The sequence below is a fragment of the Phoenix dactylifera genome, unplaced genomic scaffold (genome assembly GCF_009389715.1).
Source record: "Phoenix dactylifera cultivar Barhee BC4 unplaced genomic scaffold, palm_55x_up_171113_PBpolish2nd_filt_p 000064F, whole genome shotgun sequence".
Classification (NCBI taxonomy): domain Eukaryota; kingdom Viridiplantae; phylum Streptophyta; class Magnoliopsida; order Arecales; family Arecaceae; genus Phoenix; species Phoenix dactylifera.
Window position 1 is genome coordinate 1,218,390 of NW_024067673.1, and position 11,245 is coordinate 1,229,634.

The following is an 11,245-nucleotide window of genomic DNA, read 5'->3' on the forward strand; positions in this document are numbered from 1 at the left end:
GCACCTGTGAACTTTCTTCTTGCTTCTTTACGCAGAAGCACTCCGATTACGTCATCAAACTTCAGCTTACCCATCGGCGACGAGTTGCTCACTGCATCACCAGGCCTTTCCAACTATCCGGTAATCCAGACAGAATCAGCAACGCCTGAATCTCATCGTCAAAACTGATTTCTACTGATTCCAACTGAGCCATGAGTCCGTTGAAGTCATTGAGATACTCAGCCACGCTACCACCGTTCTTCATGCGCAGTTTGAACAGCCTCTTCATGAGAAAGACTTTGTTTGATGCCGATGGTTTCTCGTACATCTTTGACAATGTTGCCATTAAATCCATCGTCAACTTTTCGTTCTTTATGTTGAACGCAACCTGTGGAGAGAGAGTTAACCTGATTGTGCCAAGCGCCTTCCGATTGAGGACTTCCCAATCCGCGTCGGACATCCTTTCTGGATTCTATGCCTTTCCTCCGAGAGGTAAATAGAGATCCTTCTGGTAAAGGTAATCCTCTATTTGCATCTTCCAGAATCTGAAGTTCGCACCATTGAACTTCTCGATCTGCATCTTGCCTTCACTCTCTATATGTAACGAACCTTGCGCTCTGATACCAGTTGTTGGGAGAAGAGGCGGTATGCCCAGATATCGCTCGTTCTAAGATGAACAAATCAAGGAAAGCTCGTAGTCTCCAACAACTTTGACAACCTGTTGGAGTGGACAATCCTAACGCAGAACTGCAGGATCTTACACCTTGCACGAGATGAAAAATAATACAAAACAAATTGCTATGGAAGACAGTTAACACAACACACTAGAATTTACCGAGGTTCAGCAAAACTTGTCTACTTCCTCAAGACCACTCGATTCTATTGCAGTAGAGCAATTACAACGGAGAACACAATCCTGAGTCAATCACAAACTGATTGCTCGAACAAAGGTTCCTTTTACAAGAGAAAAACTCTTTCCCTCAATCTCTCACATTCTTAGAGCTTTCTCTCTATCTCGTTGTAACCCTAGCCATCACAACCTTCAATATTTCCCAGAGTCTTTGGCCACGAATTTATATCCTTGAGATTTCCCTAAAAATAGCACACTTTTCGACTGTTTCAGTAAATTTTCGTAAATTCCGTCCTAGCTGGAGTCGACTCCTAGAGTGCTCGAGTCGACTCGCCGACATCGAGTCGACTCTATCACAATGCGAGTCGTCTCTCTCTCAGACGAAACAGAAACGTTTAAAAAACTAGACAAAGCTCGAGTCGACTCCGGCAAAGCGCGAGTCGACTCCTGCACAGTGCGAGTCGACTCCAGATTGCGCGAGTCGTTTCTCTCAAGCGAGACAGAAACATCCAAAAAATGGATAAAGCTCGAGTCGACTTCGGCACAACGCGAGTCGACTCCGACATGGTGTGAGTCGACTCCTAGACTGTTGAGGTCGACTCCATTGCTGCTGAAAAACCTGTAGAAGCTTTTTTCATCCAAGATTTCGATTCGGAATACATCCATGTGCAATCTGAAACACCTTGGGTTTCCACACACTCCAACATCATAGCCTTTTGACTTAAGATTGTATTAGAGCTTTTTAATTTATAACTGTATTAGAACATGTTAACTTAAGAATGTATCTGAGCCTTTTGATTTTAAGAATGTATTAGAGCAGTTGGAGACAATCAACATATAAAATAAATGCAGTGAAGACATGATTCAGTGAAAAAGAAACATACATTTTATTGATAACAAAATATTTTACAACAGATGTTTACATATAACCGGAAGATGATTGTCCAAAATGAAATACAAAAGATGTGAAAGACATTTGGACAAGAAATTTTAGGTTTGGTTAGGAGAAAGTTGATCTAATAAACATCTAGGCCTAAGTTGATGGTCCAGGCTGATCGGCCTCCTTGTTTCCTAGAAGTTGATTGACTTAAAGTAATGTCTAAACCCAATGATTTCACAAAGCAAAGATAAAGGATTTGATTCTAGAGTGGAGAGGGAAGTAGTCAACTGAGAGCCTTGTTCCTTAATTTGCTGCAGTGACCCTTGGAGTTCATTTCCTTAGTGTCTAGTATTTTCTTCAGTAGCTCCAAGTCTTCTTTGTTGGGCAGCAACAAGTGTCCTTAAGCTTTCCAACTCTGTTTTTATTTCTTTTATCATTATAGTTAGATCATAGATTGAGTTCCAACAAACTCTAGAGCGAAAAAGACCTTGAAGTATGTGATCTCCAATAAACTTTAACTGGTCTCTCTCAAGCCTAAGGGATTAAACAGTTGGCCTATCTCCTTGTGCACTAGTGCTAGGTGCCCTCTGAGAAGGTCCTGCACTAGTTTGCCTTGATTCAACTAGCCTCTATGACTCTTTTCTTATTCCTTCTTTCTTTTCTTCTCCTCTATGAGCCTACTTGTTATTGGCTTTGACAAACCCCATTCTTATCCATGACTTTTTACTATAGATGTCAGTGTGCTTGAGTTCCATTTTAGCTTCTCCTAGAGTACTGACATCATATCTAATGAAAATGAGGGATGACACCATACCGTAAGGGATTGATGCTCCCTTTCTCTGTCCAAGATCTGCCATATGCTTCATCATCATAGCAAGAAGGTTCAGTGGGTTGAAGAGCTTCAAGTAATTCTCTGAGCGGTAGTGCAAGTGTGTGGACTTTTGTTTTAGTGATTCAAAAAGTGAATCATCATGGTTGCTGCTACTTCCACTTCGCTCTGCAAGTTGAACAAGACTTGTTATCCAATTTGGAAGGCTATCGTCAAGTTTATTTGATAGGACAAGATTTATGTGATATCTTGAATAAGTCAAGCCAACAGTAGATACTTTCAACGATAAGGTTACAAGAAGAAAATAAAATCTAAAATCTAGAAAGATAATGTGGATTATATAAGTTTCAGTTGATAGAGAAAATTATCTCCATATGCAGGATATACAAGAGCCAAAAAAATCATGGGATATTCTGCTGGGTAGCCACTACATGCTGCTAGGTGTCACTGGTGGATGGTGAGACTCACAGAGAATATCTTGATGATCGATAAATCCTGATGAGTTGAGTTGGAACTGTTCCAACCCATTGAAAGAAGTTTTCAATGATATTGTGATATAGATCGCAATATATCTCACTACCAGTCAGAATAGAACCTATGGGATCACACACACTAGAAGTATTGACCGATCCGATGGTTGAAATATGATTATGAATCACGAGTAATCAATTCGATTGATAATCAGTTGAAGAAGAAACAATGGGAATTGATTAATTGGACTTAAAACACGAATCCTACTTGAAGTAGGATTCCTGGAATCCAAATTGGATTAGGACTGGAAATCCTACTTGGACTAGGACTGGAAGTCCTAGTTGGAGTAGGATTCCTACAATCCTAATTAGATTAGGATTTTGAATTCAATATGGATTTCTACTTAGAATAGGATTCCTAGAAGTCCTAATTAGATTAGGACTTCGGATTCAATTAAAAGTCCTAATTGGATTAGGACTAAAATTGAATAAATCCTTATTGGATTAGAATTTTTTAAGTTCTAATTAATTATTAATCTAATGAATTAACAAGACTCCTAATTGGATTAGGATTGAAGAGTTCAATTGAGTCATAATTGATTTGAGTTCTAATTGGATTAGGACTTACCTGGATTAAACCCAATTGGTTCAACCTTGGACTAAGCCTAATTAGATTAGGACTTAGCCACATTAGGGCCTCCCAATCCTTACTTAATGAGGACTAGGGCAACACAAAAGGGAGGGGCTCACGCCCCTCCCCTTTCTCTTGGTTGGTGCGGCAACACAAGAGGGGCCGGCGCCCCTCTTGGAAAATTGTAAGGAGCTCCATATGCCATAAAAGGGAAGCAAGGGGGCAGCACCTAGGGCATGAGAATCCTCTTCCCTCTCCAGCCGTGAGCCCTCTTCCTCCTCTTGGTTTTCAGCCGCAAGCAAGGGAAAAGAAAAGAAACGTGTTGGCGGCCCGCCTCCCTCCTCCCTTTCTTCTTCCAACGTAGGGAAAAGAAAAGGCTGCAAGTAGCCTTTGGTTCTTCTCCTTAGAGCCTTATTCTCCTTGCTCCTCCCAAGTACAATTAAGAGTTGATTAAAAGGGAGAATATCAGCCATCTAAAGTAGTCTCTGCAAGGGAGCTAGCACTCCGGGGAGACAAGGAAGCTTTGATCGGTCCTCTGCTTCGTGTGGATACCCATAGAGGGCGGACACGCGTGCGGCTTCAAGCGAACCTTCATCCTAAACCACGAACTTCAGTTTGCGGTGATCATCTACCCGCACAAGGTGAAGATCTGATCTTCCTAATGTTATTAAAAGTTTTAATCCTAATCTAACTACGAACGGTTTTTGAACAACGTTCATGAGATGAACGTCGATCCCACGCATGCCACTTCCGCTGCATCTGAATTTTTTTAAAATTTTCTGCGGCATGGGCGGGTTCCCAACAAGTTGGGCATTCTATGGAATCTTGAAACAGTGATCATGGAGTTTATGCTTAGAAGAAGTGTTGAAGTACATCTATTTCAACATAGCATCGAAAAGGACAAGCCAGCTAAGGAGTTATTGTTCAAGCTAAGGAAGAAGTTCTACTATTCAGTTATTGGTTTGACAAGTTATTACAGTTTGTTACTACAACAATATTGGCAATAGCTACTGTAGCATTTCACGGCATCGACAAGTTCAATGTTGTTAGCATGAACTTCGCAATGAGGGAGAGTGGTGAGATTTATTGCCAAGTCCTAATCTTATAAGAATTCTTATTTAGTTGGTCATTAATTTTAATAATTTTAGGATTATATTAATAGTTTTATTTTACTTTGTTATTCCTTCTAAAATAGTTATCCTTATCCTTTAGTAGTTATCAAGTCTTATCTTTTAGTAGGTGTTGGTTTTTGAATTTGAGTAGAAATCAAATATTCCACCCATATAAACTCTATTTAAAGAGGCCTTTGATGTATCCTTTAGTGTGGCGTGAGAAAACAGAGAGAAGGAGAGAGTGAGAGTTATCCTTCTTGGTGAGGAGTAAGAACCTTTTTTTGTGGCTCAATTTTTTAACTAATTTATTTTTTCTCTCCTAATTAGTTTTCTTCTAGCTTCTCTTTTCTATTTTTTGTTTGGTGTTTGTTCTAGATTTTAGTCTGGCATAGTCAATCTAGTCCGTGTAGTGTGTCACTCTACAAAATCAACTTCTAACATCAAAGCTAGACCAAAAATCAAGAAACATATCTATAATCTAGAAAACTATCACCAAATAACACCAAAATCTTGAACTATAATCAAGAACCATGAAGTATTCCAAGAACACGAACGAAAATAGGAATTGGAGAAAAACACTAATATAATGACAAAACCCAACTAGAAATCAAGAACCATCTCAAATCTAAAAGAGAAAGCAAGAAAATATAAAAGTGGGCATGGATCGCTTATCAGGTCTCTAGCAATGGCGCTTCCACACCTTCTTGTTGTCGTTCTCATCATCTACGGTGCAAATATTGATGCACGAGGACCGACCCAAGAAAGGCATAGACAAAGACCTTTGATGTTGTTCTTGTAACCACCCTTGTCGTCGCCACAAAGAAAACCAAGAGAAAGAGGAGAAACGAGACTAGGAGGACCCAAGTAACGGGAGGAACGGGTGGGGCCTCTAATATAGGGAGAGAAGTTTAATCTCTAAGTCGGCAATGCTTACCGACTTGGTGACAAAATTACTTATATATCGCCTGTTGAGTCATAATTACTTATATATCGAAAAATTGTTCTGAGGTTCCCCTTTAACACATTAAATTATTTTTTTATTTTTATTATGAAAATGCCTTATAAGTTTGTTAAGTTATACGCACCATGTTAAGTAGGCAATTATCGCCAGTTTAGTTTTTGGCAACAAATATTTTTTCATACTGCCTCCTACATACCTTACCATATTCTCCCAAAGATATTTTGTCGATTATCAGAATCATTTTTTACTATAATTCTACTAGTATGCTAAGTTCAATGATTAAAATTTAATTACTTATTGGAGTTACAACCTTTATCCTTGAGATTCGTTTTGATGTTCTTGTTGATTGTCTCCTCTAGTTTAATGGTTGATCTTTTATATTTTTCATATAGTACCTCTCTTTTGCTTATTTCAATATTGACGGGCATGAAGTCTGCAAATGTTTTACGACCATTTTATAGAGAATGATGGTACTGATCTTTTAAGAATCATGTAGCGTTTTTTTTTTTTGGTTTCAATGGGACATGGTGTGCTAGATTTTATCCGGCAACTTTTGAGATGGATGAAGATAACTGATGCTACAATCTCGATCTCACTCGTGTTTGTTTTGAGTTGTTTGTATGTCGCTTTTTGTGTGGTAAAATCTCTTGCGGGGATTTCTAAGATGGCTATTAGGGAAGAGAAACTGCAGCTCAGTCTTGCAAGGAATTTCTGCTGCAGGTATCTCTTGGATGCATAGAGGCTATGGGTCATCTCATAATTCCCACAGGATTTTTTTGGCTGCATATCACGTGCTCAATCAAGATGATGAATTTTTTAGATATATTTTTATTTTATCTTTGGCACACCGACGGCACATTGCTTTTTTAGTTCATTATTGGAGTAGCGCATTGCCTCGTGGATCCGCTCCAGGTGGGCGAGGGGACTAGCGTAATCCGAACGCCTATATATATATATATATATATATATATATATATATATATATTAAGATATGATATATATGATATGATTATAGCCAATATTTTTGATCTCTTCTTTCAGTGTACTACATATGTTTTTCTAATATGTAATGGTCAAAATCAACTTCATTATAAAATATTTTGGCTGAGATCTTAGATTATCTTGATTTTGGGTTCATTTTGAAACGGACACGTTGCAGTACTCTTTTGATATCAGTCACCAGTTACGATGAGTAGCATCTCAGATTTGAGATTTCAACAAACTTCCTGTAATACCCCCTCCAAAAAAAAAAAAAAAAAAAAAAGGGGTGGATGGGCCGGCCCGAAAAGACCGGGCCCATCCACCATATACGATCGTGCCCTAGGCACGATCGTGGGAGAAGAAGCACAAAAAGGGGGGGGGGGGGGGGGGCAGCGGCGCTAGAGAGGGCGATCGCCGGAGGAGGCCGATCGTCGGGGGAGGGTAATCGCCGGAGAAGGGGCGGCGGAAGCCATAAGCTTCCCCCTTCAACGAATACACACGAAGAAGCCTTGGATCCATGCATGAAAACTCAAGATTCCTCCTCCGATTCCTCGCCGGAAAAGTCGCCGGAACACCCCGTCGGACCGAGGTAAGTGTGGCTCCTCTCCTTGCATGTCATTTGCTAGATTTAGGGCTGCTTTGGTTAGGGATTTGCCCGGTGAATTGTCGGAGAAGAGCCCGAAACAGGGTACCCCTGTTTCGGCCTCTTCTTTCCGGTTTTTGGCCGCCGCCGACCGCCGGGATGGGCCGGGATCCATGGCATTGGGGGTCGGTCGGGTCTGTGTGAGGGTCGGAGAGGGTTTTCTATGATTTATTTGAAGATGGGGATGGTGGACCGAGGGCTTCCTCTCGTGGTTTCACCCTCTTCTTCTCTCCCTCTTGTCGGTTCGCTGCCGGCCGGCGACGACGGTGGGACCTGGACACTGTGGCTGCCGTCGGGTGGGGGAAGCCAAGCCACCATCACGGTGGTTTTTCCGTGGATGAATGGAGGAAGGGGGAGGGGACCCTGTGTCGGTTTTGGGGGAAGAAGAAGAAGAAGGAGAAGAAACTTCTTCTTCTCTCCCTCTCTTGGTCGGCCACCATCGCCGGCGACTGCAACAGTGGCGGCCGGCGATGGTTCGGCCAGTGGTGATGTCGGGTTGGAGAAGGAGAGGGCACAGCCACCATGGTTGTTGCCCTTGGATCAAAAAGGATTTGAGGGAGGGAGATGTGTATTCCCAACCATGAAGAGAGAGGGATCATCCCTTTCTTTTGGTCTCTTCATCGGGACCGGCCATCATCGCTGGCGTGGCAGCGGCCACGGCTGGCGACGACATAGACCGGTGGTATAGGGTGGGAGTCGGGCCACCCCGACTGCCCTAGATTTGAGGGATTGAGATGTTTGGGGACCTGGTGATGGACCCCATAGTAGATATGAATTATGGTTTAGAATATTTAAATATTAAATAATTTAGTTTGTGATTTATAATTGATATTGTAGGGGAAGAGTCAGCGGTGCCAGGAGGTTTTGATTAGGGGACTCAGCACCCCAGCTCGTAGGTTGTGATCCGGATCTGTATTTGTGTCAGTCTACAATTTCAGTAAGATTCCTTGTACGCCAATCCTACATGATATAAATATTTTGCACTATATATATGTTTGATATGCTATGATCCAGACAAAGCAAAAATAGTTTATATTAAATTATATTTTGGTCGTGTTGGCTTGTGATTGGAATTATGATGGATGCATGTATGTGTATAACCTATATCTGCATAATTGGATTTATGGATGTGGTGGCATGGACTAACCATGTTATATTGATTGCCCTGTCACGGGCTGAAAACGTGACCATGGTTAGTCTAGGTCGGATAAAGTGGAAAAGGGAATGGATGTGTGTTTGTGAATTGATTAAATGAATAGGGACTTTGGGCTTATCTCGTTATTATTGATTGCCCCATCACAGGCTGGAAATGTGATATTATCGATTGCCCCATCACAAGCTGGAAATGTGATACTATCGATTGCCCCGTTACAGGCTGGAAATGTGATACTATCGATTGCCCCATCACAGGCCGGAAATGTGATACTATTGATTGCCCCGTCACGGGCCGGAAACGTGACCGGGATGTAGCCCAAAGTCGGAAAGATAATTGATCCGGATCAAGTTAACATGGAATAGGAAGAAAAAGCATTGAAAATAGTCATAGTGATTTATAAGCTATATATATACTATATCATTCTTGCGTGGTTGGACTTTCATTGATATTTGACGCACATACTTATATTGATTATTTGAGTCTTATGGAAACTGTTTATGATTTCATGAAATGTGCATCGATTTGTCGTGGTTTTCGAATTCATATTATTATTGTGTTGGTATGGATGTGTAGGGATTCTTACTAGGCTGTAAAGCTCACCCCCCTCTTCTTCTTTTTCTTTACCAGAGTTGCAGGATGCATAGATTTGGATGGGATGGGCGCAGAGTGCGAGTACCAGAGTTATTAGTTAGTTAGTTTGTTATCCTTCTTTGATGTCGATGAACATTTGAAGACTTTGTAATTGAACCAATTTGTTTATTTGGACATGTCGGATTTGTCTATTTGAATTATTAAATTAGTTGTGGATTTATTGGAATTTTTGTTAATCATAGGCCTTGCATGATCTTTAGGGCACTGCTCTAGGGCTCATGCGGCCGGTCGCGTGCCGGACCCGGGTGATGGGTTCGGGGCGTGACACTTCCTTCTGATCATAATTAGATAGAGCACAATTACATGTATTGCCTTGACGGAGGCTACGCAGAATGGCAAAATAGGTATAATATTGAGAATGGTAAGATGGTCCTTTAAGGTTCAGCTATTTTCAACAGTTTGCACGCAGAACTGCAAGATTTATCACTGATCTACGTACAGATGTAGCATCTTCGTAGATAGGAATTGTCTCGCATTGAACACGGTTCCCATGTTTTGTAGGTGTAGATGAGTTCAACAACAAGGGCGTATCGCTTGAAGAAGCCTTAAAAGATGACGCCAGAATAAACTTCCATAGAGAACATCTTTTAAATGTTCTGAGAGCCATCAGGTCTGTCAATCCCTGCATACATGGAATGTTATCGTAGGGAATCTCAGAAAACCTACATAAATGATTAGGATGAGATATGAGTGGGCATGGCTATGGCTGTGGCCATGAGCCACAGATATAACTCGATCTATTCTTCACGACTATGATTTCTTTTCTCCACAGGAAAGGAGCAAATGTGAGAGGATACTTTGCTTGGTCATTGTTAGATAACTTTGAATGGGCGGATGGCTACACGGTGAGGTTTCGTATTGTTTTCGTGGATTTTGAAAATGGTCTTAAGAGATACCTCAAAAGCTCTGCTCAATGGTTCAGCAAATTCCTCAAAGGAAAGATCCATCAGAGTGTAAAAATGTATTCGCTTGTGATGTAGATGGTAATACTTTGTTATCAGGAATTATTATAATATAAAGCATCATAGTAATACATGCTTATTATATATAGTAGGCCTTTGCTTATTTTAACGATAGAAGCATAGACATCATACTATGGAAGCTGAACGAGCTGCCTCTTTAGGTTTGTATTGTCTATTTCTTATGACACCAACATTTGTTTGAGATCACTGTACAAGTCATTATGGTTTTCTTCTTTTTTCTATGTAAGACCAACTACTATTTTTTTTTTTTTTTGGTGAATAGGAAGAAGTAATAAGAGACCACAATACAATTTATGTTCTTTATAACCTTTTGCTATGAGAAGAATGATTTTTTTTTTTAACTGAAATGAATGATTTATACAAATCTAGTATGGATACTGTTGGGGGAAAAGTGGATTGCCCCGAAGCACGTGGACACACCGCCGGCACGTGACAACAGGCGCCTGACCTCAAGGTGCCCGACCTCGGCGCGCCCGACCTCAGAGCTCGAAGCCCTATGGCCCTGGTCGCAACCAAGCCGACCCCGATCGACTTCAACCCTGAAGAAGACCCGGTCAAAGGACAAAACAAACTCCCTCACTCCGCCGGGAACCAAGCCCCTCTCCTCCTTATCCGGGACCCAATCCTGCGATCTCCGCCTGAACGAATGTCAACAATTAATGCGCATGATCTCCACGGATCTCCGGCTTACTCAACAATTAATGCGCATGGTCTCCACGGATCTCCGGCTTACTCAACAATTAATGCGTATGGTCTCCACGGATCTCTGGCTTACTCAAAATCCCAAGCCATCCACGACAACCATTTGACTCACTCAACTCCGTCCAGTCACCCATGGCAATTCATTAATTCACACAATCACGCCCAATCATGACGGTAATTCATTTGATTCACCCAGTCACATCAAAGGTAACCCTGTATCCCTCCTATAAAAGAGGAACTTCTTCCTCTTTAAGGGGGATTCGGACTTTTAGACTCCTGCATACAATCCACCTCCTTCTCCAAATTTAGCCCCTCTCTGACTTAAGCATCGGAGGGCCGGTGACGGAAGCCCGGGCCACCGGCTTTTTGCAGGTCCCCCGAAGGACGCAGCCCGCCGACATACCATCTGCAATGGAG

The 11,245-nt window shown here is 41.5% G+C and overlaps 1 long non-coding RNA gene across 1 annotated transcript; it reads left to right on the plus strand.

Annotated features, from left to right (window-relative positions):
* The first annotated feature begins 7,078 nt into the window (after positions 1 to 7,078).
* Positions 7,079 to 9,179, plus strand: LOC120104653. Its single transcript, XR_005507028.1, has 3 exons — positions 7,079 to 7,282; positions 8,174 to 8,273; positions 9,120 to 9,179. It is a non-coding gene; the product is annotated as an uncharacterized LOC120104653 (long non-coding RNA).
* The last annotated feature ends 2,066 nt before the right edge of the window (positions 9,180 to 11,245 follow it).